Source organism: Giraffa tippelskirchi, chromosome 1, assembly GCF_054371585.1.
Source record: "Giraffa tippelskirchi isolate mGirTip1 chromosome 1, T2T-mGirTip1v1.2.pri, whole genome shotgun sequence".
NCBI lineage: Eukaryota > Metazoa > Chordata > Mammalia > Artiodactyla > Giraffidae > Giraffa > Giraffa tippelskirchi.
In genome coordinates, this window is record NC_137275.1 from 53,243,023 (window position 1) to 53,264,298 (window position 21,276).

Consider the following 21,276-nt stretch of genomic DNA (forward strand, 5'->3'; position numbering starts at 1 on the left):
GAAAAGCCAGGGCCACAAATGACTATTTGGGGGAGAAGATAAGGGTAAAAGAGTTGACTAAAGTAATTTTAAGAATAAAGATGACTAATAGTAAACTTTATAATATAAATATAAATTATTTATATGCTAAAGATGTCAATAACTTGTCTCTGTATGTTCTACAAAAATATCTCTAGGTCTGTTATTCATCTTTTAGTTTTGTTTATGGTGCCTTTGGCTGTGCCCAAGTTTTTAATTTCCAAGATTGATTAGACTATTTACCACTCCAAAATGTAAACAGTATTTTCCTATAGCTATGATTTATCATTCTTTCAAAATTACATGACAATAATGTAATAGTTAAGAGTACAATCCTTTGTACCAACCTGAGTTCAAGGCCTGGTTATGCTGTGTAAACTCAGGAAAGTTATTTAATTTCTATGTGCCTTGGTTACCTCGACTATTAAATGGAGATAATACTAGCATCTATATGTCACAGGATTTGATGAACATTAAATGAATTAGTATATACCAGATGCTTGGGACATTCCTTGCAACATACAAAGTCTCAATCAACATTAGCTACTATTATTTTGTTGTGTCTTGATAACAAGGGTTTTCCAAAATGTTTTAATATCTGATAGGCCCCATAAAATAAATGCTCCAGAACGCATCCAATCCTTATAAATGGTCTTAACCTTTCTGCCACCTGCCTGGATCAGTAAAATGAAACTCTGCAACTGAAGACAGAAAACTGAAGACTGCAAATGAGAAAATCAATGTTACACACAAATCAAATAGAAGTAGCAGCTGCAAAAGCTCAACAAGTCAGAAGCAAATAGAAGAGCCTAAGGTAGGAATTATACATTTTAACTATGAGCCTTGCCTTGAAAGGCAGGACTCTCAAACAGCAGCTGCACAAACCAGTCTTATCTCATCTGAGACAAATGTGCCCTTAACATGCAATGGAATCTTATTTCCTATATATTTAGCTAGTATACTGAGCAAGTCTCAGGGATGATTCCCTCTACAAACCTTTTAAAAACTTTCTTTAGCTTGAGCAACTTTGTTATTTAGAGTTTGATCACTGTCCTTGTTACAATTTGTAGCTAAAGATCAAGTTTGTTCCTTGATTTTACAGTGAAAAAGTGTGCCCATGTTTGTTAATAATCACAAAAATCTACTAAAAAGGCACATGTTCCCAAGGACCAGGTCCCATTAGTTTTTCTTGTCATGCCTTTCTCTCTCCCATATCTGTATTTTTTTTATGCCTAAAGTTGAACTATTTTTTTTCTTTTTCTTGGTGAGTCTTGCCAGAATTTTCTCTATAACATTTATGTATCTTGAGGAACAGCTTTTGGTTTAACTTACCAACTCTTGCTATATTTTTGTTTTCTATTTCATTCATTTCTGATTTTATCTATTTCATTTGTATTGACACTGATAGGCAACAGAAAAGTAGACTGTTTTTCTATTGTACTCATTTCTGAGTAAACAATTCACTCTTCTTTTACTTTTATTTATTTTTTTCTTTGTTTTCTTAAGTTGCTTAAGTTAAATGCTTAAACTCTTTATCAGTTACTCTCACTTCGCAATAAAAACATTTAGCTGTGGCAATTTTATTTGAATTTCAAAGGACAGGGTGACCCCAACAGACATCTAGGCTACATGTGATTTATAAAAGTAAAATCTGCTCTTACACACACAAAAAAGACCTGTTTGAGGACTGGAAAAAAATTAATAGAACTGGAAGTAGCCTTGAGGCAAGCTAAGATCCTACACAATACAAATGAGGGCTCAGATGACAGATAATGAGATAATTTGTCTGACATTAAAAAGTCAGATATCTTCACACTAAGTCTGTGCTCTAGTTGAGCAAGAAGTCTTAAGAAGCAAAGCAAGGAACAACTATGGTCTTTCCCTGCCTTTCTTCTCTCTGCATGACACCAGATCACCTAAAAGTCCACAATGGACCTAGTAAACCATTTCCTTTCATGAGCACCCTAAGTCCATACTGTGCAAACTCTGTTTTAAAAGTTGAGCTTCAGTTGGGCACTGCCCCAGGCCTCCTCCTCCCCTCCTAGAGAAAAATCCTGGAAGGCAGAACATTGCCTGTTGGTGACATCTACTTTGACTTCAAAGTTTAGATGCAAACACAGGGAGCCTGAATAATTAAAGTAAATTTGGTGAAAAAAAGCATGTCACAGTTAATGGGGCCATTATTATAGTGCCTCTTGTCATATTTCCTCTCCAGTCATGATGGAGTGATCTCATTGCCTTAATCCCGCAGTTAAGCAGCTCAGGGAGGGGTAGGCTATGCCTATCAGAATCACCTTGAGAGGGTTTTATTGTTGTTGAAATTATACACTCTCCACTCCTGGGAGGATAAACAAGATCTAATTGTCCAAAAACAGGACAACATATTATGTTAAGTAATCCATATTACAGAACACATTTATAACCATTATCATGACTTTTAATAACGTTTAAAAAAGATGCATGGTTTCTCACTGTAAAATGCAGGATACAAAAATATATGCAAAATGTGATTTCAACTATTTAAATATTTAATTTATATACACAGCAGAAAGCTGGAAGAGGAAAATCACTAAAATGCTAGCAGTTCTTTGTTTTGAATAGGATTAATGGAGAGTTTTAAAATTCTTTAATTATAATTTAAAGTGAGAAACTTTATAAGAACTCTACAAACATAAGATCATTTGTTTGTTTTTGGCTGTGCTAGGGCTTTCTCCAGTTGTGGCGATCAGGGGCTACTCTTCATTGTGGTGTGAGGGCTGCTCATTGCAGTGGCTCCCCTTGTCAGGGAGCACAGGCTCTAGGGTACGCAGGCTTTAGTAGTTGTGGTACTCGGGCTCTAGAGCACAGGCTTAGTAGTTGTGGTACACAGGTTTTGTTGCTACTCAGCATGTGGAATCTTCTCAGACCAGGAACTGAACTCTTGTCCCTTGCATTGGCAGGTGAATTCTTAACCACTGGACCACTAGGGAAGTCCTTTTTTTTTTTTTTTTTAGTTTCTTTCTCACAAGTTTCACTGCTTTTATAATCATAAATAAATCAAGAACAGGTTATGTGTAAAACTTCAAATCTGTACCTTCCATCTCTTGAAATTAGTTCTGGGAAAAAGAAAAGGAAGATGAGGGGAGGGGAGGAAAGGAGAAGTTACAACACAGAAAAAAGGAAATATTGTTGGTTTGCTGGTAGGAATGATATTCAAAGTATTTAACTGGAGTCCAGCCCAGGCACCACGTAGTGAGAACACAATTTGACAGTAACTAACTGATCCACTCATACTGATGTAGTCTCACTGAACATCAGCCTGATTTCAGACTACTTTACAAGACAAAGTGTTGTTGGGAATATCCTGACCATCACTTTGAGTCTTTGTGTACATTTTCTCCTTGAACAGAGCACATTTAACTCCAGCTCCATCTGCAAAAACCCTGCTTAGCTGCTTTATCTTCCATGAACCCTTTCTAGGTTGTCCCACAGTAAATTTATGTTTCTCTATAGCCTTTTCCTATAGTATTTATCATAATAGTGGTGCCCTGTAGTATAGCAATTGTGTGTCCTACTGTCTTTTCTCCTATTCCATATCCCCACAGTGCCTAACATGGTAGAGATCATCACACTGAGTCCTCATCCAGCTATTTTCTAAGCAAGGACCTTTTGTTGTCATCGGGTACCTTCCAAAGAGGTCCTAGAGTTACGGCTGCCAACTTTATCTTGCAATTTGAGGTTGTGGACTTGTTCATACCCAGGATCTGAGCAATCTACTGAGGTGGGATAATAGACAGGTTTGCTAAACTTCCCTCTCCTGTGAGAAGATGAGGGGCTCATGGGAAAGTTGGCCTGGTTGCAAGGGATGCCCTCTACTGATGGTGAGAGCAGAACTAGATATATGTAGCAACTGGAGTGGGGAGTGGGGGAGAAAATAGACAACATCAGGGAAGTGTCAACTGTATCTACTCCCAGAGATATGTACAGGGGGAACTTGGTGGTGCTTTTGCAAAAAGACAAAAAAGTTCTTAGCTTTGAAACATCATAGATTCAACATAATCATTTTTTCATTTTGCCATCCAACATCAATACACACTATGTGCTGGATGTTGGGAGATTATAATATATATTGTTGAGAAGGTTGTGTTGAAATGGTCACGCTCACAGACTTAAACAAACATAGCTGAATTGAATCGATCTAAACTCAATAGTTTGCTATGGCTGCCATAACAAAGGACCATAGACTGAGAGGCTTAAACAACAGAAGTTTACCGTCTCAAGGTCTGGAGGCCAGAAGTCCAAAATCCAGGTGTCAGCAGGGTTGATTTCTTCTGAGGCTGCAAAGAAAGGGTCTGCTCCAGGCCCCTCTCCTCTTGGTTACAGAGGGCTCTCTCCTCCCTGTGTTTCTTTACATTATATTCCCTCTCTGCATATCTCTGTGTCCAACTTCTTCTCTTTATAAGGACACAGTGTACTGGATTAGGGACCATCCAAAGGATCCCATTTTAATTCAGTTACCTCTGTAAAAACACCACCTCCAAATACAATCACACTGTGAGATACTGGGGCTTAGAACTTAAACGTATGAATCTTGGGAGAATACTATTCAACCCATAATACCCAGCCACATCTTAGGTGACAATCCAGAGGTAAACCCAAACGCCAGAAGATAGCCTTGAACTGCCTTTCCGGCCATGTTGCATGGGAACTAGCACCCAGACTAGAGGCAAAAGTAGCACGGACCCCAATTACAGCATCAGTAGGTAAAGTACAAGATGCACTCTCATCTTGCCAAAGGGTTTGCAGCTTTCTCATGCAGCTTAAATCCTATTTTCCTGCCTCTTTTCCCTGGCAGCAGGGAAAGGCCCACAGCAAACAAGGACAGTGATAGCATGCTCTGGCACTTCATTTTGGAGGGCTTTGCCAGGGTCAGAAGACAGACTGAGAAAAGTGGAAGCCCAGTCCTTTATGTATGCAACTCAGCAAGACAGGCCAACACATCCAGATGCCTCTGCCAAACCCCAGCATAAACGAGGAAATCATTAAATTGTACATCACTAAGTAAAATATGCCAATCTGAGTTCACTGAAATAGGAAAGCTGAATTCTCAAACAAGTTCCAAAAAACAATTACATCTCTCAGTTGTCAACATGGAAAATATGTATTTCATATTATTTGTGTGGAGTCCTATCCCAAGGCCACAGGTGTTCGCGCCTTGAACCAAGGCCACAGCCCAGAACCAAGGTCACCTCCAAAGCTGACTAAGCCCCTTTTGTAACCTTGCCAAAAGTTCCCCTGATCCTTACCAGCCAGCTTTCTGACCCCATACTAGGCAAAAATGCCCACCCAGTCCTCACCTTATAGTGACCTAACCAATCACGCAATGCCAACCTTCAAGGAGGAGTTTTCTTTGTCTTGATGCTATAAAAATTGGGCACTAACCCAGGAAAAGCGTCTGCTTCTGTCAGGAGGTCAGACCCCTGCATTTGCAGCACCTTCATTATCTCTGCTCCTTGCTCTTAATATAAACTCACTCCCTTCTGAAATGCTTGTGTCTGGAATTCTTTTCCAACCCAGGCTCAGACTGCTACGACAACTTGTTTCTTAGTTTCAATCCCTTTACAAACACCAAAGAGGAACCAAAGTAGGGAGACATCATTGAACAAAAAGAGGGTATCTGAAATACAGTTGCACTGTGTTAAATGACCCAGGACACATTAACTCAATAATTTAAGTTAATGCATAACTCAGTATAGCTACTGAATAGGAAATGGTCTCATTGGTAGCATCTGGCCAAAAAGATACAGCTGAAAATACATAGAGTCAACAATTTCTAATCAGAGCATAAAAAATGGATGAGGTCTGCTGAGCTCCTTATTAGAAGTCTCAGTTCAGTTCAGTTCAGTTGCTCAGCCGTGTCCGACTCTTTGCAACCCCATGAACAGCAGCACGCCAGGCTTCCCTGTCCATCAGCAACTCCCGGAGCCTACTCAAACTCATATCCATCGCGTCGGTGATGGATGAGATCCAACCATCTCATCCTCTGTCGTCCCCTTCTCCTCCCACCCTCAATCCTTCCCAGCATCAGGGTCTTGTCCAATGAGTCGGTTCTTCGCACCAGGTGGCCAGAGTATTGGAGTTTCAGCTTCAGCACCAGTCCTTCCAATGAATATTCAGGACTACATAGTTCATTTATGTTGGGATGGTATATTTAAGTGTCTTTAATGAGTAAGATTAGAGTGGAGACTCCAAGTAGTCTAGTTGCTAGAATGTGGTGTAAAAAAGTTACAGGGGTTCCTTTAAATCTCAAACCTATCTGATTAGTGTTCTGAGCCTCCTCAAAAGTAGGAAACAAAGGAAAAATACATAAAGCATTATTTACCAGCATGCTCTTGATGAAACCATGTAGGATTCATGGGCTAAATTCTGACCCCTAGTGGTAAAACTTTAATAAGGTCCTCAAATATATCATACTCCATTCTGAATTACTGCTACCATTGTGGAGAGAAACCATCTTTAAAGGATTAAGAGGAAGACTGTCACCCACAATCTCGGGCACTGGCCTCTTTGACTCCAGGTCGTTCGGTATGTTAGCAAACTCCTTGGCTGATTTATATTTCAACACTGATTTCAGCCTCATGCAAACAAGCATTACCCAAGAACTCCAGACAAAGCAACAGTCCTTCGGTTTATTTTCAGACTCTTTTCCTCTCCCCAACCACTTCAGAGTACTAGTGATTAGTAGAAAACCCAAAAACAAGCACGCAGAGGAAGGTAAGATGTGGATAATCAATAACCATGTAAGTGCTAACAAGTGCAGACATAACACTTAATGAGGTGTTTCCAAGAATAGAAAGCAATAGTGATACTCCAAGGGGAAGATAACACTTAGACATCAGAAAGTAATTCTTCCACTATCATTTATAACCAATTAAATCTAAACTTTTTGAAACCATAAAGTAGATGTAACTATTCAAACACTGGCCCTATAGGTCAAAAATTATATTGACACAATATTCTTATTAAAATAATAGAGCAATATAAAATTTGAGAAGAAACTTCTTTTTCAAGAAAACCCAAACTATTTTCCCTTATGATAATAGGGTGATCACTTTGATTCAAGTCTATTTCTGTTAGCATAGGCAATAAAATGGCAAGTCCTTCGATCTTAATTATGAGTTCCATAGAACCAGTGCTACTTGAGAAGCTCATGGCATCTTGTCTGTTTCACAGTTCCTTCCATTGTTCTAAATTTTTTCTTCAGAACCTACATATTCATCCAACACTGCCACACCCTCTCTACAAACTTTTATTTCTACTACCCAAACTTTCTTATATTTGTACATATGTAGGTAGATATGAGTATAACACACACACACACACATATATATATATAGCCACACAGCACAGCATGTAGGACCTCAGTTTCCTGACCAGGGATATACCCTTTGCCCCCTTGCATTGGAAGCATGGACCACTGGACCACCATGGAAATCTCATGAGTGTACTTTTTCTCTTTGCTTACCGCTCCCCTCCACCTCACCCAGCAACCAAAGTTAACTACCTACTGTTTATCTTTACATAGCCTTCTTCCTGTTCATATAATCGTAAGTACACACACATATCCAAGCTGCCATTAACTGTTTTACAAAAATAGAATTATATACCCTTTTCTGATTTTATTGTTTGTTTGCTTAACAATACATCATGGGATGCCCTAACTGGTAAGGATCTGTGGAATATTTTATTTTCCAAAAATAGTCACAATGGTATGTCCTGTTCCACATGCTCTTCCACGACCTTACAGCTGTCCCATAAATCAGTGTGACTTTTAAGACTAAGTTAGAAAAGATGACACATCTTCCACCTATTTTCTCTCTTCTTTTTCTTCCTTTCCCTGTCTCCCTGTCTCTCTCAACCAGTACCATTTTGTGAGGGAGCCCAGGCTACCCTGTGAGGCCATGTGTAGAAGTTCTCACAAATAGTTCTTCTGTGAAGTTCTAGCTGAAGTCTCAGTCAACAGCCAGACATGTGAGTGAATGAGCCTTCAGAAAACTCCAGATCTCTCCCATCAAGTCATCCTCAGCTATCGCATCTTCTGAATGAGACCTCAGACACCACAGAAAACAAACCATCTCCATTGTGCTTATAGGCTCTGCTGTACCTTGTCCGAATTCCACCGAATTCATGAGCATGATAAAATTGTTTTATATCGGTAAGAGTTTCAGGGAATCATGTTACACAGCAGTGGATAACCAGAAAAGGATTAACTCATCCTTTCTATGGCTCCATAGTGTTTCTATAGGGTGGCTATAACACAGTTTGTTGAAGCAGTGCCTTCTCAAGGACACTTTGTTTCCAGTTTTGGTCACTATGTGTGTGTTAGTTGCTCAGTCGTGGCCGACTCTGTGACTCCATGAACTTCAGCTCATCAGGCTCCTCTGTCCATGGAATTCTCCAGGCAAGAATACTGGAGTGGGTTGCCATTCCCTTCTCCAGGAAATCTTCCCAACCCAGGGATCAAACCCAGGTCTCCTGCATTGCATGGGGATTCTTTACCATCTGAGCCATCAGGAAGCTAAAGTTTGGTCACTATGAACATTACTAACTAAATATTTTTGAATATATAATATTTCTTGAGGTTTAAGTTTTATTCCTGTAAGAATTATAGAGTAGAATTGCTAGGTTAAATGTGTATTTTACTTTTTACTAGTTTTTTTTTTTCTTTTTTACCCTCTGGTTCATAAGGAGTTAATTTTGGGAAGGGTGCTTTTGATTTATCTTTTCTACTATTTTATACATTTCACCAAATTAAGTCTTTATTTTAATTAATTCCCTCTTTTACTGTCTTCTTGGTTCTTTTTCTAATTTTTAAAGATGAATACTGAGTTCTTATATTTCTAATCTTTGCATACAGATTTCGTTGGGTCTTGTCGGTTTGGTTTTGTTGGGTTTTCCTTTCTCACTCTAGAGTTCACAATTTCAATTTTAGTTACTAGTTCTATGCAAAAGTTATTTAGAAGGGTGGGTGCGAGCATGCTAAGTCACTTCAGTATTGTTCGACTCTGTGACCTCAAGGACTGTAGCCCACCAGGTTCCTCTGTCCATGAGATTTTCCAGGCAAGAATATTGGAGTGGGTTGCCATGCCCTCCTCCAGAGGATCTTCCTGAACCAGGGATCAAACCCACATCTCTTATGTCTCCTGTGTTGGCAGGCAGGTTTTTTACCAGTAGCATCACCTGGGAAACCCATTTAGGAGGGTAGTCTTTCTTTTTTTGGATGGACTGTTTTCCATTTTTTTATTGAGGTATAGTTGACATTCACTATTACATTAGTTTCAAGGATACATCACAATGATTTGACCTGTATCTTATGACATGATTACAGGATGGTAGTCTTATGTTTCAAATAATTAAGTTATCTTTTAAAAATTTAGTTTAATTTCATTAATTTACTTCTAGGACTTTCCTGGCGATCCAGTGGTTAAGAATTCACTTGCCAATGCAGGAGACATGAGTTCAACCCCTGGTCTGGAAAGATCCCACATACCTGGAAGCAGCTAAGCCTGCACGCCACAACTGCTGAGCCTGCTTGCCCTGGTGCTGGTGCACCGCAACAAGGGAAACCACCACAAGAGAAGCCAGGGCACTGCAACTTCCTTTCCCTGTCTCCCTGTCTCTCTCTCTCTCAACCAGTACCAGCCGGAATAGTCCGGCTTGCTGAAATTAGAGAAAGCCTGCACACAGCAACGAAGACCCAGTGCAGCCAAAAATAAATAAATAAATAACTTACTTCTAATTTCATCAGATAATGTGACCTGTAAAAATCTCTACTTTAAAATTTTCTTATTGGTTTCGTGTGTTTGTGTGTGTGGCAGTTTACGGTCAGGTTTTGCATATGGTCAATGGCCATTTAGAAATTACATGTGTTCTCTGAAGAATGTAAGATTTATACATATTTAATAATGCACATATGTTGACTATATTAGTTTTTGTATGGTCTTATTTTTTTGTCTACTAGATTTGTCTAGTTCTGAAAAATGTATAATAAAAATCTACTCTAATTTTATTTTTATGAAGTTGTCCTATTCTCTACATGCAGGGAAAGAAAGCAAAAGCAAAGAAAGAAGGAGGGTAACAGATGAGACCTAGCACTGGCAAAAATATCAAGGAGGGTTTTGGTGAAAGAGGGAGAATAAGAAATATAGGGCTGAGGCTTTAGGGTATCTATGGGATATGAGAGAAGGGGAGACAGAAAGAAATTCTGTGGTGATGTACAGGGAACCAGTGACTGAAACCGCCCGTTCTGGCCAGACACAATGGTAAGCACTTACATATGTTATCTAACAACAGGAGGTTCTGGTAAGGAACGCAGAACTAACAAGCTACCACCAACCAGAAGAATTTGGTAAAGGTCAAAAAGAGTGAGGAGACGCTAGAACATCTATCCTACCAATCTCCCAGATTCCTTCTTGCTGGAATCCATCTTGGCAGAGTGATGCATGAGTTACCAGGAAGGACCCTGAGCCAGAAATGATTGGCCAGAGACAACCTGGAATGTAATCCCATCACCATAAAACCCGAGACCATGAGCCATGTGGCAGAGTAGTTCTCCTGTGTTCCTTCAGCCTCCTATTCCCTGTCCAGGCACCCTTTTCCAATAAAGTCTCTTGCTTTGTCAGCACATGTGTCTCCTCGGACAGTTCATTTCCAAGTGTTAGATGAGAGTCCATTCTTAGGCCCTGGAAGGGGTGCCCCTTCTGCAACAGGAATGCAGATTTAAAAAGGTGCTCATACAAGTTACATAACACATTATATAAAATACTAGTGATGCTCTTGTAAGTTCTTTGAAGAATACAAATAAAAATTAGAATTACTTTTACTATCTTCTTAACATGATACCCTCTTGAAATGGAGTAGGACCCTATGGTCCTTGCCCCCACATGTCTTTTGCCTGCCTTTGTCTGTGTTAAACTTTAGTCAAAGAATAAGATCAGAGAAATGAGAAAGGGGAAACAAAGAAAAACAGTCAAAGGAAACTAAATAATAATAATGTAGCCATTAAGCATAGTCAAGGACCTTTAGTTCTTTCTCAAGGGCGATAGATAATATTCTGAGCCATATCCTGTGAGATGTCTTGTAGATACTAAAACACCAAGTAGAGAACTTAACTACATGAGGACCAGACTGTACCCAGGACATGAGCTGCCACAATTTCGAGAATTGGTCGCAAAGAAATGGGAACAAATGGACCCTGGAACAGATGATTAACTGTACCTAAAACAACCAAGATGATGCTGGTCAGACCATTGATGACCAATTTGAAAATGACCGCCAGAGCTGACTACTGTTTCTACACATAGTCCCCCATGCCACCCCCACTCTGTCAGGGGAGGGGGAGTCGGCCTTTGGACAGGTGTCCGCTACCCTCCCCCTCCAATTGCTGGCATCTGAAACAAAGCAAACTTTTCTTTCCACAAACTTTACCTGTTTATTGGCTTTTGAGTGGCAAGTAGCCGGACCCAGATACACACTCCTTCAGTAACACTCTGAGGCTGAGTCATTAAAGTCCCAGGTTCTATTCTGTTCACTCTATGTGTGAGTTTGCATTCATGTGTGTGTGTGTATGTTTGTGTGTGTACATAGAAAGAGAGGTATGGTATATAAGTGGATTTATCTTGTTTTTCAGTTGATAAGTTGTGTCTGACTCTGCGACCCTGTGGACTGTAGCACACAATATAAGTGGATCTATATATATATCCTTTTCAAAAAACAAAATTCTGTAAAGCAATTATCTTTCAATTAAAAGTAAAAAAATTTTTTTAAAACACAAATGGGATCATACTGTAAGTACCCTTTTTCACCTTGCTTCTTTTCCCCTTAAACATACAGATGCATTTATTTATATCCTGTTTTCTGAAAAGATCTGAGTTAGTTCACAGTGAAATCACAGGCACATGACAGAAAACTGTTAACATTACTCCAAGGACGGGAACAAGAAAAATAAGGGCTAAGGGAGACAGTATATTCAGAAAGTCTAGAATGAATTCATTTCATGAGTGTAATAAAAAATTAAGGTGCTTTAAAAACAGATTCTTAAGTAACCAAACGCCAGATATTATTTTTAAAGGGAAGAAATTAATTTTACCTAAGACAGAACAATGAAAAGAAAATCTTAGCCCAGACCTTCAAAAGACAGTACTTCTTACCATACATCTCCACCTGCTCCAGAGTCTGAGCAGAGATGCAAGAGAGTGCCATTAATTCTCAGTTGTTTATACGAACAGGGAAGCTGAGATAATGCAAAATAGCGAGTGATTTTTAAAGTATATTTCATTGGTTTTCATATATTCGGTGGATAAATGAACAAGAAAGAGTAGCTTCAGACACAACCATGAAATCCTACTGCAAAGAATTGTTTCAGAAAGACCCCTCCCCACAAAAAAAAGAAAGAAAAAGACCCGAGAAACCATCCATTTCCCACAATCCTCTCAGCTCCTCCTGATGACCCCATCCATCTCATCTCTGCAAAACAGATCAAAGCTGAATAATCCTTACAAATCCTTCTGCAAAGTGTGGCTGTGTTGAGTCAGATCCTATCAGTGTGAAGGATGGAGACCATGCAAATAAAGAAAATATTTTCTAATCCATCCATATTTTCAGCAGACTGGCTTTCAATCTTCCTTTACCCTCCACTGCCTGTCATCTTTCTGGGAAACATGTTCATTAAATGGATGATCCAGGAATTTGATATCAGTTCTATGACCTTCTCCATTCTGATAACCATCATCTCCATTCTCAGCCACAAATCAAACTTTGTTGGCAACAAATATTTGCACCCCTCATATCTTGTTCTCTGAAATTTCTCTCCCTACCTGCATGCCCTTCCACTTTCCCTCCCATGCTCTGAGTCTGTTCTTTTATCTTCACTATTCACCTCCATTTCCCCAGTCTACCAGTCCCCTCTGGGTGCCACTCGACTCCTCACCCAGTCTGTATCTCACAGTCAGCCATTTCGACTTCACGTATATAGCACCCTAAATTCTTTCCCCTTTCCTTCCCACACTGATCCCCTACCATACCTGCTTACCAATCACTGACTCTACTTAACCCAAATGATGTCTCTGTTCCTCCTCAACTCCTAAGAATTTCTAGAAAAAAATCACTTAATACAATATACAAATATCAGGTTTGGGGGATATTCAGATCTCAATCTGAAACCTGGTTCTGCTATTTATTACCTGGGAAAGTTTGGGCAAGTGACATAACCTCTCTGAACATCCGTTTTCTAATCTGTAAAACAGGGTGCATCCATTACGATGCTTTCGTCTTAAAAGAAAACCCAACCAACTTATGTTGCTTCCCATAACAAGGTGGTTAAGATCTGTTCCACTGTAAATCAACTACATTCCAATAAAAATTATTTTTTAGAATTCTACCATTATTGCCTCACCATTTAGATTCCAAAGTGTACAAAAATATATTAAAAGCTTTGTTTTGCTGGAAAAAATAAAAAGACTGGGGACTTCCCTGGTGGTCCAGTGGGTAGGAATCCACCTGCCAGTACAGGGGACAGAGGTTTGATTCCTGGTCTGGAAAGATTCCATACGCCTCAGGGCAACTAAGACGGTGTGCCACAACTACTGAAACCCACATACCTAGAGCCTGTGCTCTACAGCAAGAGAAGCCTCCAAAATGAGAAGCCCACAACCACAGCTAGAGAGTAGCCCCCCCTTGCTGCAACTAGAGAAAGCCCACAGGGAGCAACAAAGACCCAGCAGAGCCAAAAATTAACTTAAAAAAAAAAAAGATTTATTCTGGGGTTAATTCAGTGGTTCGGTGATGTCATGAAAAACAAAGGTTCTTGTAAATGGCATTTGCAGAAACATGGATGGCCCTAGAGAGTGTCATACTGAGTGAAGTAAGTCAGAGAAGGAGAAGTATCATATGACATCCCTTATATGTGGAATCTAAAAAAAAAAAAAAAATACATGATACAAATGAACTTACTTACAAAACAGAGACTCACAGACTTAGAAAACAAACTTATGGTTGCCGGGGGGAAGGGATAGTTAGGGAGTTTGGGAAGATCATGTACACACTGCTATATTCAAAATGAATAACCAACAAGGACCTATTGTATAGCATATGGAACTCTACTCAATATTATGTGCCAGTGTGTACGGGAGGGGGTTTAGGCGACAATGGATACATGTATATGTATGGCTGAGTCCCTTTGCTGTTCACCTGAAACTACCACAACATTGTTCACTGGCTATACCCCAATACAAAATTAAAAGTTTAAAGTTTGAAAAAAAAAAAAAGAACAAAGTCTTTCCTCTTTAAGCTCTACCATGCTTAACTCACGGAGTTTGGCCTTAGGTATATCCACCCTCTAACCAGCCACCGACAAAGGGAAATGGGAGTGCCATGACTGTCTTTTCCTCCAATCATGATTCACCCTCTCGGGCTACAGAGGGGTCAATCTTTCCTGAGCACATTGCACCAGATACCTAAATAAAGAGAGTCAGGATAATGAGAACAAAGAATACCTGTTAGGCTAACAATTTCTGCCATGTGGGTCATGATACCTACCTTGAGCATGGTTATAAAGATTATATTGGCTACATCTGCAAAGTACCTAATGGTGCCTAGCACAAGGTAGACACGATGTTCTTTATAGAAATCTACCAATTCTTTGACAAACTTTCCTTCAAAGAGTAGAGCTAATTCCCCTACCTTTGAATGGAGTCTATTTTTAGTGACTTGCTTCTAACAAATAGAATTTGGCAAAGATAATGGTGTTGAGACTCACAGACATAGAGAACAGACTTGTGTTTGTCAAGGGGCAGGGCTAGGGGAGAGATGGATTGGGGGGTTAGCAGATGCAAAGTATTACATGTAGAATGGATAAACAAGGTCCTGTTGTATGGCACAGGGAACTATATTCAATATCCTGTAATAGACCTAATGGAAAAGAAAAATATAATGACGTGAGACTTCCAACAGTATAGCTGTATTAGTCACTCTGCCATGTCCAACTCTTTGTGACCCCATGAACGGCAGACCGCCAGGCTCCTCTGTCCATGGAATTCTCCAGGAAAGAATACTGGAGTGGGTTGCCATTCCTTCTCCAGGGGATCTTCCCCACCAGGGATTGAACCTCAGCCTCCTGCATTTCCTGCATTGCAGGCAGAGTCTTTACCATCTGAGCCACTAGGGAAGCCCAAGACTTCCAATACTAAGTCACAGAAGTCATTGCAGCTTCTGTTTGCTCACATGGATTGTCCACTCCGGGGAGAGCGGCCATGTTATAAGGGCATTTAAGAAGCCGGTGGAGAGGCTCGCATGGGGAGAAATTGAGGATTCTTGCCAAGAAACCAGCACCAACTCACCATATGAATAAGCCATCACCTTGGAAGTGGATTTGCAAGCCCCAAACAAGCCTTCAAACGATTGATGCCCCAATCAACATGCTGGCTTCAACCTCATGACAGACTCCAACCTAGAATCTTCAAGATAGACCATTCCCATAATCCTAGGAAACTCTAAGGATAACAAGTGTTTTTGCTGTTTTAAGTCACTAAGTCTTAGAATAATTTCTCAGGAAGTAATAGAAAACTAATACAAATTTTGGTACCAAAAAGGGGGTTCTGCTATAACAAAAATCTAAAATGTAAGAGTAGTTTTGGAACTTAGCATCTGGAAGAAGTTGGAAGAACCTTGAGGAGAAAATTAATTAGTGAAAAGTTAAAGGGTCCCGGAGAGACCATTAGTGAAAAGCCTGTTGAGCTCTGAGGAGACTGCCAGAGAGGGCAGGGAGGTTCACAATTTACTATGCCAGTCCAGGTAACGTGTATCTTGGTATTCTCCTTGATAAATTTGAAGTCTGAGCTTCTTGGACCATTGCTAGGAGGTAACATGCATCACAATTAAACACGCAGGCTTTGAAACCAGATTGCCTTAGTGTGAATTCCGGTCCCATCACCTCTTGCCTGTGTAATCTTAGGCAAGTCACTTAACCTCTTTGTTCCTCATTTTCCCTCACTGGATTGTTATAAGAATTAAGTAAGCTACTCTACATAAATTTAAAAGAGTATAGGGGAGAGGAGGAGAAGGAAATGGCAACCCACTCCAGTACTCTTGCCTGGAAAATTCCATGGATGGAGGAGACTGGTAGGCTACAGTCCATGGGGTTGCAAAGAGTCGGACACGACTGAGCGACTTCACTTTCTTTCTTTCTATAGTTCCTTTTGGAGAAGGAAATGGCAACCCACTCCAGTGTTCTTGCCTGGAGAATCCTGTGGACAGAGGGGGCCTGGTGGGCTACAGTCTATGGGGTTGCAGAGAGTTGGACATGACTAAGCAACTAACACACACACACATAGGGGAGAGGGGAGGAGAGGGTGAAATATATGGAGAGAGTAAAATGAAACTTACATCACCATATGTAAACTAGATAACCAATGGGAATTTGCTGTATGTCTCAGAAAACTCAAACAGGGGCTCTGTATCAACCTAGAAGGGTGGGATGGGGAGAGAGATGGGAGGGATGTTCAAGAGGGAGAATACATATGTATACCTATGGCTGATTCATGTTGAGGTTTGACAGAAAACAACAAAATGCTGTAAAGCAATTATCCTTCAATTAAAAAAAAATTAAAAATTAAAAAAGAAAAAGAGTGCCTATTTCTTTCTGATCCCAAGGCAGAGTTAATTATGTTTGAGGACCTGCGAACCAGGATGGCAGTAGAAGCCAAGAAACACTACTTTGAGTAACTAAGAAAAGAGTAAACTGTTCATGAGAGGCTATTCAACTAGGGTAGCATTTCTTAAGGTATGAAGTGAAGCAAAGTGAATTGAAGTTGCTCAGTCGTGTCTGACTCTTTGTGACCCCACTGACTGTAGCCTACCAGGCTCCTCCATCTACGGAATTTTCCAGGCAAGAGTACTGGAGTGGGTTGCCATTTCCTTCTCCGAGGATCTTCCTGACCCAGGGATCAAACCCAGGTCTCCCGCATTGTAGGCAGACGCTTCACAGTCTGAGCCACCAGGGAATGAGTCTTAAGGTATGGCCCACCTGCATTATAATCATATGTGGTATTTATTTAAAATTCAGAGGCCAGCTTCCTGACTCAGGAAGTCTAAAGGAAGGCAAAACTCTGTATTTTAACTGAGCATTTTGTAGATGATTACTGTGTATCTAAGGGGATTCCCTAGTGTCTCAGACAGTAAATAATCCGCCTGAAGTGCGGGAGACCCAGGTTTGATACCTGGGTCAAGAAGATCCCGTGGAGAAGGGCATGGCAACCCACTCCAGTATTCTTGCCTGGGGAATCCCATGACAGAGGACCCTGGTGGGATACAGTCCATCAAGTCACAAAGTCTGACATGACTGAAGTGATTCGGCACACATTGTGTATCTAAAGTTTGAGTAGCTACTTTGGGGAAAGAGAGTCCAGGTAAATGTCCTAAAGGTTAATCTCATTGAACCCTGCTGTTATACTTTTTTAAATTAAGGCAAAGTTTTCCATTTTTCTCCATAATTTATCCACTTTTGTTTTAATATACAAATAAGGTACATTACATAATAATGTGCATTATTTGCCATCGAGTAAAATTAATGCTCCTGAAAGACATGCTAAGTTTACCCTGGGTTTGTGGTAACCCCTGGCATACCTCTACAGTTGACACACAAGGCTTTTGTGATAAACACATCGACCTACTTTATTTCTCGTGCATGATTTGACAAGTACCATCAGTGTTGTAAATATGTACATTTGACCATTCAGCCTCCAGCTCCACTTTGAGACGTTTAGTGGTAAAGGCTTGAAAGTCTGAAACTACATTTCCTAAACCCCTCTTGCTGGTAAAATTCTGAATATAAAAGTTTCCTCCAATTAGATATACTCTTATGAATCTGGAAGGCAGAAGTAAGTTGAAAGCCATCTATTTATTGCTATTGCTCATTCTGCTAAAAAGTCAAGTTATGGGTAGATAGTGTCAAATTGAGTTGAACTGTAGAACACCTGCTGGTGTCACAGACAGTTGCTTGGTGTGGGGGAAAACACCACACATTTGATGAGCAGAAGTTAACTCTTCTGTGTGAATGATAAAGGAGACACACAGAAAAGAAACACACAGAAAGAAAGACAGGGTTTTCCCGATGCAACCACAGTAACATCGTCTCTAAAAATAGGTTCTTTAATATAATTAAGTATCCAATCAATCTTCACATTGCCAATTGTCTTGTTATTGTCATAAAAATTTTCATAGTTTTTTTCTGAACCAGCACCCAAATAAGGACTACAAATTGTAACTGGCAACGCGCATCTTAAATCTCAACGTATAGGTTCCCTTTCCATTTGTGGGGAGGTTGTCCCTTCGTAATTTTTGAAGAAACTGTTAAGTTTCCCAGACTGTATTTTGGTGGTTGCATCCACAATGTTGACACATCCCTCTATAATTCCAATAAACTGAGTGTTGGATCTACAGGCTTGAACCAATATCTGGGTTTGTTTTTAGTAATATATGGTAATTTCCACTTATTTTTGAGCACCTGATTCTAAGTATTAGATATCTTTCTGGGATAGTAGAAGCCACCAAAACAAACAAAACCGGAACATTCTGCATTCAATCAGATGGGACCACAACTATAGAGTTAATGGGGATAAACAAACTGATCCATCATTTGGGTATCAAAGGCAGGAAATCTTTCCTTACAGAATTATCCAATTGATTTTTAATTCACTATACTCTAAAGAGATAGTATTACCAAGACCCACCTAAAAAGAAGCCAATTCATTAGCTTATTATAATAGTTTAGGTAAAATGTGTCTTGTTTTTCTCTTTGATAAACTATAAGTCTGAGCTTCTAGACTCCCTTGATTGTTGATTTTAGCTTATATAAAGCTGAGAGTAGGAAACTTCCCAAAAGCCATTTGGATAATGGTTTCCATAACTGGTCAAAATTACATGTGTAACTATACCCAAGTCTATGTTCATTGCTGACTGCTATGGCCAAGCACAGGTCTCTCAAGAGATAAACGTTTTACTGTTTCCCTTGTTTCTGGGAAGCATGACATTTTAATCCAATAAAATTTAAATAGCTTAAGATCCTGGATAACTTTTTTTCATTTTACTAACCAGGCTAAGGAATTTGAGCAACCTCAATGTATTATTAGTCAGGGTTCAGGTCACAGAACAAAACAATTCCAGGTATTTTTTCAGAAAGAAATCTCAATTACTGTAACCATTGGCGCCACCATGCAACGTTAGCGTTAGCAGAAGATGTCTAAGCATAAGTTTCTAGAAACAAGCAGACTTTGACCTCCTCCCACTCCCAACTCAACAAATTATGTATTAAGTGGATTTCATAGCAGAGAGTTCAGTTAGTCATTCTCCCTAGTTCATGGCACACTATCATCTTTGATCTGTGTAAGGCCCCTACATATTATTGATTTAATTCTTTTCTGCTGCCTTCTTCATTTTCATATCTTTTCCTCATTGCCAGGCAAACTTTGTATTTCCATGTGTATCACTGTTATCTGTTGCTGTAAAACATGTATTGTTGCTTTTATACGTATTTTTAATTTACACAGTATTGTGTAATACTGTTTAATTTAAACAGTATTGTGATGCATAGCTTTTTTTCACACTCCACTGTTCTTAAAATTTGTCCACATTGCTGTGTACATCATGACCACTGCTTTTAAATCCTTCACAGTACTCAATAGTGTATTATCCACCACTTTCACATTCCCCTGATGACAAAGACCCAAATTACCTCCAAATTCCAGCATTCTTGTGAACTTGTGGAGAAATCCCTTTGGGATACACCCAGAAGTATGATTGCTGTGCCACGGGATACATAAACATTTTAACTAAACTAAGCACTACCAGAATGCTCTTCGGGTCTTTCATCAGTGGTGCATGAGAGTAACACGTAGCATTATCCAGGTTTCCATTTTGCCAAACAAGTAAGTATGAGAGAATATCTCATTTTTAATGTATTAACTGTAGTTCTCTTAGTAGAAATAAATTTGAGCATCTGTTCATTGGCTTTTAGAGTCTCACGTTTCTGTAAAATGACGTTACCATATTCTCTGACCATTTCCTATTAGATTTATTTTCACAAGAGTTCCTCTTATATTTGGAAACTAGTTCCTTGTCACTCAAACATTGCAAATATTTTCAATTGTCACTCACTATGTTCTTCAGTTCAGTCCTTCAGTCATGTCCAACTCTTTGTGATTCCAGGCACTGCAGCACGCCAGGCTTCTCTGTCCATCACCAACTCCCCAAGCTTACTCAAACTCTTGTCCATTGCGTTAGTGATGCCATCCAACCATCTCATCCTCTGTCATCCCCTTCTCCTCCTGTCTTCAATCTTTCCCAGCAGCAGGGTCTTTTCTAATGAGTCAGCTCTTCGCATCAGGTGGCCAAAGTATTGCAGCTTTAGCATCAGTCCTTCCAATGAAAATTCAGGACTGATTTCCTTTAGGATTGACTGTTTTGATCTCCTTGCAGTCCAAGGGACTCTCAAGAGTCTTCTTCAACACCACAGTTCAAAGCATCAATTCTTCAGCACTCAGCCTTCTTTATGGTCCAACTTTCGCATCCATACATGACTGCTGGAAAAACAATAGCTTTGACTATATTTTCCTTAGTCGGCAAAGTAATGTCTCTGCTTTTAATATGCTATCTAGGTTGGTCATGGCTTTCCTTCCAAGGAGCAAGCATCTTTTAATTTCATGGCTGCAGTCACCATCTGCAGTGATTTTGGAGCCCAAAAAAATAAAGTCAGCCACTGTTTCCATTGTTTCCCCATCTATTTGCCACGAAGTGATGGGACCGGATGCCATGATCTTCGTTGTTTGAATGTTGAAATTTCAAGCCAGTTTTTTCACTCTCCTCTTTCACCTTCATCAAGAGGCTCTTTAGTTCCTCTTCGCTTTCTGCCATAAGGGTGGTGTCATCTGTGTATCTGAGGTTATTGATTTTTCTCCCAGCAATCTTGATTCCAGCTTGTGCTTCATCCAGCCCGGCAATTCACATGGTGTACTCTGCATATAAGTTAAATAATCAGGGTGACAACAGACAGTCTTGACATACTCCTTTCCAAATTTGGAACCAGCCCATTGTTCCATGTCTGGATCTAACTGTTGTTTCTTGACCTGCATACAGATTTCTCAGGAGGCAGGTAAGGTAGTCTGGTATGCCCATCTCTTTAAGAATTTTACACAGCTTGTTGTGATCCACACAGTCAAAGGCCTTAGC

At 39.8% G+C, this 21,276-nt stretch overlaps 1 long non-coding RNA gene across 1 annotated transcript; it reads right to left on the reverse strand.

The window, feature by feature from the left end:
* Nucleotides 1-2,524: 2,524 nt before the first annotated feature.
* Nucleotides 2,525-4,355, reverse strand: LOC145546138 (uncharacterized). The gene is made up of 2 exons (XR_014082548.1): nt 4,270-4,355; nt 2,525-3,113 (listed from the first exon to the last, which is right to left on the reverse strand). It is a non-coding gene; the product is annotated as an uncharacterized LOC145546138 (long non-coding RNA).
* Nucleotides 4,356-21,276: the final 16,921 nt, after the last annotated feature.